The following is a 7,730-nucleotide window of genomic DNA, read 5'->3' on the forward strand; positions in this document are numbered from 1 at the left end:
AACCTTGGCACTCTACAAGTCCCATCATGCCTGTGATTGTCAGGGTCTTGCAATGCCTCATGGGAATTGTAGTTTTACCACAGCTGGAGGGCCGAGGTTGCCTATCCCTGGCCTACACCATCATTATTTTTGGTACAACACACACTTCTATAGGCAGATTTGGGGCATAGCAATGGGTGCCAAATATGGGCCCAGTATCGATAATCTGTTGTCCCAATGGGAGGAAGTTTATGCACAACCGCCCAAAGAGTTGATACTCAAAAGATACATTGATGACTTGATTGCCATCTGGGCAGGTGATGAGGACAGCTTAACAAGTTTTTTTCATAAACTAAATGATAACCAGAAAAACATCAGACTGTCACTTGAGAACCATACAAAAACTAAATTTTTTGGATTTGAATATTGAGGTGGAGAATAACCTCATAACAATGAAAACCTTCTTTAAAAATGTTGACCAAATTAGTTATATTCCAGTAGACCGTTGCCATTTTTCCTCCTATCTCTTAAACATCCCAAAGGGTCAACTCATAAGACTACGAAGAAACTGTAGCAAGAATACGGATTTTGAAACACAAGCTAGAATGATTGGACAACGGTTCATTGAACGAGGATACAACGAAGAATTCATTGCAGAGAAAATTCAGGAAGTACAGTATCTAAGATAGAAGGAGCAGATTTGGTGAAAGATAAAGTGAAAGACGAGACAACCATGCAAAATCTCCCAATCACCTTGGATTTAAATTTACAACACAAGCAAGAGGAAAAACTATTAAAAAAACATTGGCCCGATTTTGAGAGCTGACAACCAGCTACAAAAGATCCTATCTGAGCAACCTAGATTTATCTATAGGAGGGCATCGAGACTACGAGACATAAAAGCCAAGAATGTCTCGGACCCCCCAAACAATCAGAGGAATTTTACATTCTTTCAGGGAAAATTTTTTTTTTCCCTGCAGGAGGTGTTTTGCGTGTACCAAAACCAATAGAAATGGTATAAAATGTACCACATTTGCATCTACCTCTACTGGAAAGGAATACCCAATTAGAGACTTTATATTATGCAGGACAGAGGGAGTAGTCTATGTTCTCCAATGTCCATGCACGATGCAATACGTAGAAAGAACTAAAAGACCCATGTGGAATCGATTTCTTAAACATGTTCAAAATATCCAGAAAAGCTTTAGCAAACATAGCATATCAAGGTATTTTGCACAACACCATGATAAGGATCCTATATTACTCTTATTCTGGGCGATAGAAAAATATCAACCTCATTGGAGGGGTACAAATAAAATTAACCAGCTAAGTAAAATTGAATCAAAATGATTTTTGAGCTCAATACTCTCCAGCCAAAAGGACGTAACATTTATTTTGACTTAAACTGCTTTATTTCAAATTAATAAGGCATATATGCCTATACATAGGAAAATATCCTTTTTCCAGATGGCAGTACCTTCTTTCTCCCACTAGATGGTGCTCATCATAGTAATCTCAAAGTCTCTCATACACACATTTGATAAAATACACATTTTTGCTAAAATTATTTCCGGGTAAAATATATTGTTAAAAATGATCAGCCTAGTAGGTTTATTTGAAGATTAATATTTTATTTTTAATATTTTTTATTTTTAACCTTGAATCTATACTATACTACAGGCCTATAATAAACCTATAAGGATTGCCTGTAGGTAAAATGAATATCTCCTAAACATGCATGGTTTAGGAGATATTCACCCTGTATGCAGCCAGTGACATTACCGGCGCATGTGCTCTAAAGGTCCAGCATCCCTTGCCAGACCTTCAGATCTTCGTGTCGGAACCGAGGCCGGAGCGTGCAAACCCGGAAAAAAGAACGGGCAAAGATGTCAGCCCTCTCAGTGTACCCCAGGAAGGCTTCGTTCCAAGGTAAGTATTTCATAATGTGCTAGTATGCATACTAGCACATTATGCAACTGCTTTACAGGTGTTTTTTTTTTTTTTTTTTAAACAGCCGCAGTTTACTACCGCTTTAAATAGTTTTCCATCTTTATTATTTTTCTTGGGTTTATATTTTCCACTGATCTGTTTTACTTGAACAACACTAGTTTCTTTTGAACATGCTAGATAACACATTGGATTAAATTGTATTTTTAAGTATTAGTTAACCACTTGCTGACCGGCTCATGCCGATATAGGGCGGCTGTGTGGTGCCGCTGCGCGAATCGCAGGCACGAGAGCCACAACGGGGATTTGTGTGTGTAAACACTCAAATCCCTGTTGTGACAGGGGAGGAGAGACAGATCGTGTGATCTGGTTCCTCCTCTAGTCAGTCCTATCCCCTTACAGAAACACACCTAGGGAACACACTTAACCCCTTGATTGCCCCCTAGTGTCATCACCTTCCCTGCCAGTGACATTTATTCAGTAATCAGTGCATTTTTATAGCACTGATCGCTGTATAAATGTCAGTGGTCCCCAAAAAGTGTCATAAGTGTCCGATTTATCCGCCTCAATGTCACAGTCCCGCTAAAAATCGCAGATCGCCACCATTACTAGTAAAAAAATAAAAATAAATAAAAATGCCATAAATCTATTCCCTATTTTGTATACGCTATAACTTTTGCGCAAACCAATCAATGTACGCGTATTGCGATTTTTTTTTTTTTTACCAAAATTATTAAGAAGAATACATATTGGCCTCAACTGATGAAGAAATTCATTTTTTTACATTTTTTTTGGATGTTATAGCAGAAAGTAAAAAATGTTGTTTTTGTTTTTTTCAAAATTGTCGCTCTTTTTTTGTTTATAGCGCAAAAAATAAAAACCGCAGAGATGAGCAAATACCACCAAAAGAAAGCTCTATTTGTGGGGGAAAAAAAGGACGTCAATTTCGTTTGGCTACAACATCACGCGACCGCGCAATTGTCAGTTAAAGTGACGCAGTGCTGTATCGCAAAAAATGGCCTGGTCATTAAGGGGGCAAATCCTTCCGGGGCTGAAGTGGTTAAAGCGCCACTGAAGTTCTGCTGGAACAAACAGTGGGTACGTAAGCTTTTATTGCAGGAGAGCAATGTCTTTTCTGCAATAAAATGCCCCTGCGTGCCTGCTCGCTATGTTCTCCGACATGGTAAACTGAGCTGCACATGGACAGCTCAGCTTACAGCGCCAGGCCAGTCTCTGTGCCAGAATGGCAGCCTGCTGCATATGCGCAGTGGTGATTTCTTCTTGCACCAGTGAATGAAGATGGCCTAAGACTGGCACACGGGAGAAGATGCTGGCATCAGTGAGGAGCCATTGGAAAGGTGAGTGTTAACCCCCTTTAGTTCCTCTTTAACCCAATCACTAAAATCTCACAAAACCTTAACATGGTAATCTAATTTTAAATCTAATTTTCAATGTCACATACACATACTGCGGCAGGGTGGCCCTTAAGTGCAAAATCACGTACCTGTATGTGATTCCTGTGATCGCTCTGGGGCGCGTGCGCACCACCGAAGCCCCGCTCCCGCTGTGATTGGACACAGTGGGAGCCAATTCAGCGGGTCACCCATAATCATTCACAGGAGAGGCAGACCGCCATTCTGCCAGAGAGGAAAATGGAGATCTTGTGTTTCTGCTAAGCAGAAATACAGACCCTTGTTTTCTTTTAGTCAAAGCACATTCCCCACAGTTAGAAAGCACTAATAGGGAACACATTTAAACCCTTTGATCGCCCCTGATGTTAACCCCTTCCCTGCCAGTGTCATTTATACAGTGATCAGTGCATTTTTCTAGCACTGATCACTGTATTGGTGTCATTGGTCCCTAATAAGTCTCACTTATTGTCAAATTTGTCCGCCGCAATGTCGCAGTCCCACTAAAAATCGATGATCGCCATCATTACTAATAAAAAATATAATAAAAGTAAAACGTTCCTAAATCTATCCCATAGTTTGTAGATAACTTTTGCACAAACCAATAAATATACGCTTATTGGGATTTTTTTTACCAAAAATATGTAGCAGAATACATATTGGTCTAAATTGATGAAGACATTTGGTTTCTTATATTTTTTGGGGGGGTTTTATAGCAGAAAGTAAAAAATATTGTTTTTCTTTCTCAAAATTGTCGCTCTTTTTTTTGTTTATAGCCAAAAAATAAAAACCGCAGAGGTAATAAAATACCACCAAAAGAAAGCTCTATTTGTGGGAAAAAAAGGACATACATTTTGTTTGGGTAAAGCTCCGCCGACCGTGCAACTGTCAGTTAAAATAACGCAGTGCCATCTCGCAAAAAATGGCCTGGTCAGGAAGGGGGTAAAACCTGAGCTGAAGTGGTTACTACATATACAGTATAAGCTTATAGTATACTGTAAAAAGTATGTTTTCACATTTCGCATTGTTAACTAGCAAGATATAGTGAATGCAGGGTTTTGGAAGAAAGTAAGTGTCAGAAGTCAAGGATGGATAACCATTTGCAAAGAACGCAATGTAAGTAAAGGTAAATATGTATTGGATAAATGTTAAGAGCAAAGTGAAAAAAAAACAAACATTTGAGATTTATCAAAATGGACAATACGGCACACAATGGGCTTTATTTTTTACTTGAATAAAATTATTATTTACACATGTATAAACTGTACACCCTTCTATTGGCTAGATGGCGCTATACCAACTTTTCAGTCCTAAAATGATGCTTCTGTCCACTAGGTGGCAATATAAGATTAGATTAGACACACAAACACTCCTATCCTATTTTAAGCACACTACAATTGTTAGACTACATTTTTATTATGACCTTTGCTTATTGCTTTACCCATGGATACACCCATGCTACGTCTTTGTTTCTATGGAAATGTGTGTTAAAAAAAACTGAATAAGGTAAAGCAATCATTCTACATATTATTAAAGTTGACCTGAAGCGAATAATTGCTATGTTATAGTGAATATGTAATAATGTTAATTATGCCTAAGCAGTACGCTTAGGGAACTTTCACATACACTTCTACAACCCCAATTCCAAAAAAGTTGGGACGCTGTGTAAAATCTACATAAAAACAGAATCTCATAAACCCATATTTTATTCACAATAGAAATTAGAAAACATATCAAATATTTAAACTGACAAAATGTACTATTTAAAGCAGTGTTCCGCCTGGGGGAAAAAAAAAAAAAAGAAAAGTCTGCAGCTACAAATACTAGCTGCTGACTTTTAATATATAGACGCTTACCTGTCCAGGGAGCCTGCGATGTCGGCACCCCAGCCGTTGTTCGGATCAGCTGTCGGGTGCTGCCATCGCCATTCGGCGTAAAGGGAAACCGGCTGTGAAGCCAAAAGGCTTCACAGCCAGTTCCCTACTGCGCATGCATGAAGCACGCTGCGCTTTCTAACTGGCCCGGCCGAGCCAAATGTGATGGAAGCAGATAAGCGGAAGTTCCACTTTTGGGTGGAACTCCGCTTTAAGGGGAAAAAAAAGGTAATTTCTAAACTGATGGCAGCAACATGTCTCAAAAAAGTTAGGACAGGACAACAAAAAGCTGGCAAAGTAAGTGGTTCTAACAAGGAAAAGCTGGTAGAACATTTTGCAACTAATTAGGTGGCAACAGATCAGTAACATGATTGATATAAAAAGAGAGTTATGCCCCGTACACACGGCCGGATTTTCCGATGGAAAATGTCCGATCGGAGTGTGTTGTCGGAAATTCCGACCGTGTGTGGGCTCTATCGGACATTTTCCATCGGATTTTCCGACACACAAAGTTGGAGAGCAGGAGATAAAATTTTCCGACAACAAAATCTGTTGTCGGAAATTCCGATCGTGTGTACACAAATCCGATGGACAAAGTGCCACGCATGCTCAGAATAAATAAAGAGATGAAAGCTATTGGCCACTGCCCCGTTTATAGTCCCAACGTACGTGTTTTACGTCACCACGTTTAGAACGATCGGATTTTCCGACAACTTTGTGTGACCATGTGTATACAAGACAAGTTTGAGCCAACATCCATCGGAAAAAATCCTAGGATTTTGTTGTCGGAATGTCCGAACAAAGTCCGACCGTGTGTACGGGGCATTAGAGTGTCTAAGAAGAAGTAAAGACAGGCTGAGGTTCAACAATCTGTGAAAAGCTGTGTCTAAAAACTATCAAACTATTTCAGAATGATGTTCCTGATCTTTTAATTGCAAGGTTTTTTTTAAATATATCATCATCTACAGTACATAATATCATCAAAAGATTCAGAGAATCTGAAGAAATCTCTGTGCGCAAGGGACAAGGCTGAAACACAATGTTGAATGCCAGTGATTTGTGATAGACATCATTGCATAGACTCAGGAATGCTTCCAAAAATCCCAGTCTGGGTTGTGCCATCCAAAAATGCAAGGTAAAGCTCTATCATGCAAAGAAGAAGCCAAATCTAAACATGATCCAGAAGTGCCGCCATCTTCTCTGGGCCAAAGATCAATTAAAATGGTCTGTTGCAAAGTGGAAAACTGTCCTGTTGTTAGATAAATCGAAAATTTGACAATCATGGGTGCTGCGTCCTCCGGAGGGAAGAGGAGAGGGACCTTCTGGTTTGTTACCAGTTCAAAAACTTGCATCTCTGATGGTATGGGGGTGCATTAGTTCTTATAGAATGGCCAGCTTGCACGCCTGGAAAGGCACCATCAATGCTGAAAGATACTGAATATCCAGGTTTTAGAGCAGCATATGCTCAGGCAAGAATGGGACAACATTCCTGTTTCCACAAATGCATCAACTGTTCTCAGTTCCTAGACGTTTACAGATTGTTAAGAGGGGATGCTACACCATGGCCCTGTCCCAAATATTTTGAGACGTGTTGCTGCCATCAATTTTAAGATTGCCTTAATTTTTCCTTAAAATTGTACATTTTCTCAGTTTAAACATTTATGTTTTCTATTTTCTATTGGGAATAAAATATGGGTTTATGAGATTTGCAAATCATTGAATTCTGTTTTTATGTAGATTTTACACTGCATCCCAACTTATTTGGAATTGGGGTTGTATTATGTCCTGAGCTTTGAGCTTATTTGCTGAAAGAGCACCAAAGATGTAGCATGCAGGACTTTTAGTGCGCTTTCAGAAAATGCACCAAAAATATGTGACATATTGGAAGTCTATGAGAAACGTGAGTAACCTGCACAAAAACTGCAAGTACACTGTGCTGCGCCAGTAGGGTTGCCACCTGTACGTTTTTCTCCTGGACAGTCCGGTTTTTGAATGATGTGTTCAGGTTTATTTTTGCCCCAGACCCAGACACATCATTGACACGGACTACACCGAGAGTGACATGTCTCCCCTCTCCCTGACAGCAGCTTGGTTCAGCAGAGCAGAGGGTCAGTGTATCAAAGCTCCTCCCCTCCTCCTCCTCCTTCGTTCTGTACACACACAAAGAGGAGGGGGGAGCAGGGATGCGCTGATATCAGGTCTGTAGAAAGTTTTTATTATGCTCTGTAGATGGAGAAGGGAGGGGGAGAGAGCGGCTGGAAAGGTGGATAAGGTAGAAAATATGTGGAGTGATCGAGTAGTTAGGAGGATATGTGCTGGGGGGGCTTTGGCAGGAGGAAGATATGCTAGAAGTGTGGATTGGATTTGAAATCTGACAACCCCTCCTAGCACTATCTCTCTTCCTTCCCAAAGCACCCCTCCAGCACATATCCTACCCCCCCCCCCCACCCCTCCCCCTTGCACTGGCCCTCTTCTCTCACAAAGTGCCCCCCCCAGCACATATCTGACCCCCCCAAGCACC

Source organism: Aquarana catesbeiana, linkage group LG09 (assembly GCF_042186555.1).
Source record: "Aquarana catesbeiana isolate 2022-GZ linkage group LG09, ASM4218655v1, whole genome shotgun sequence".
Lineage (NCBI taxonomy): Eukaryota > Metazoa > Chordata > Amphibia > Anura > Ranidae > Aquarana > Aquarana catesbeiana.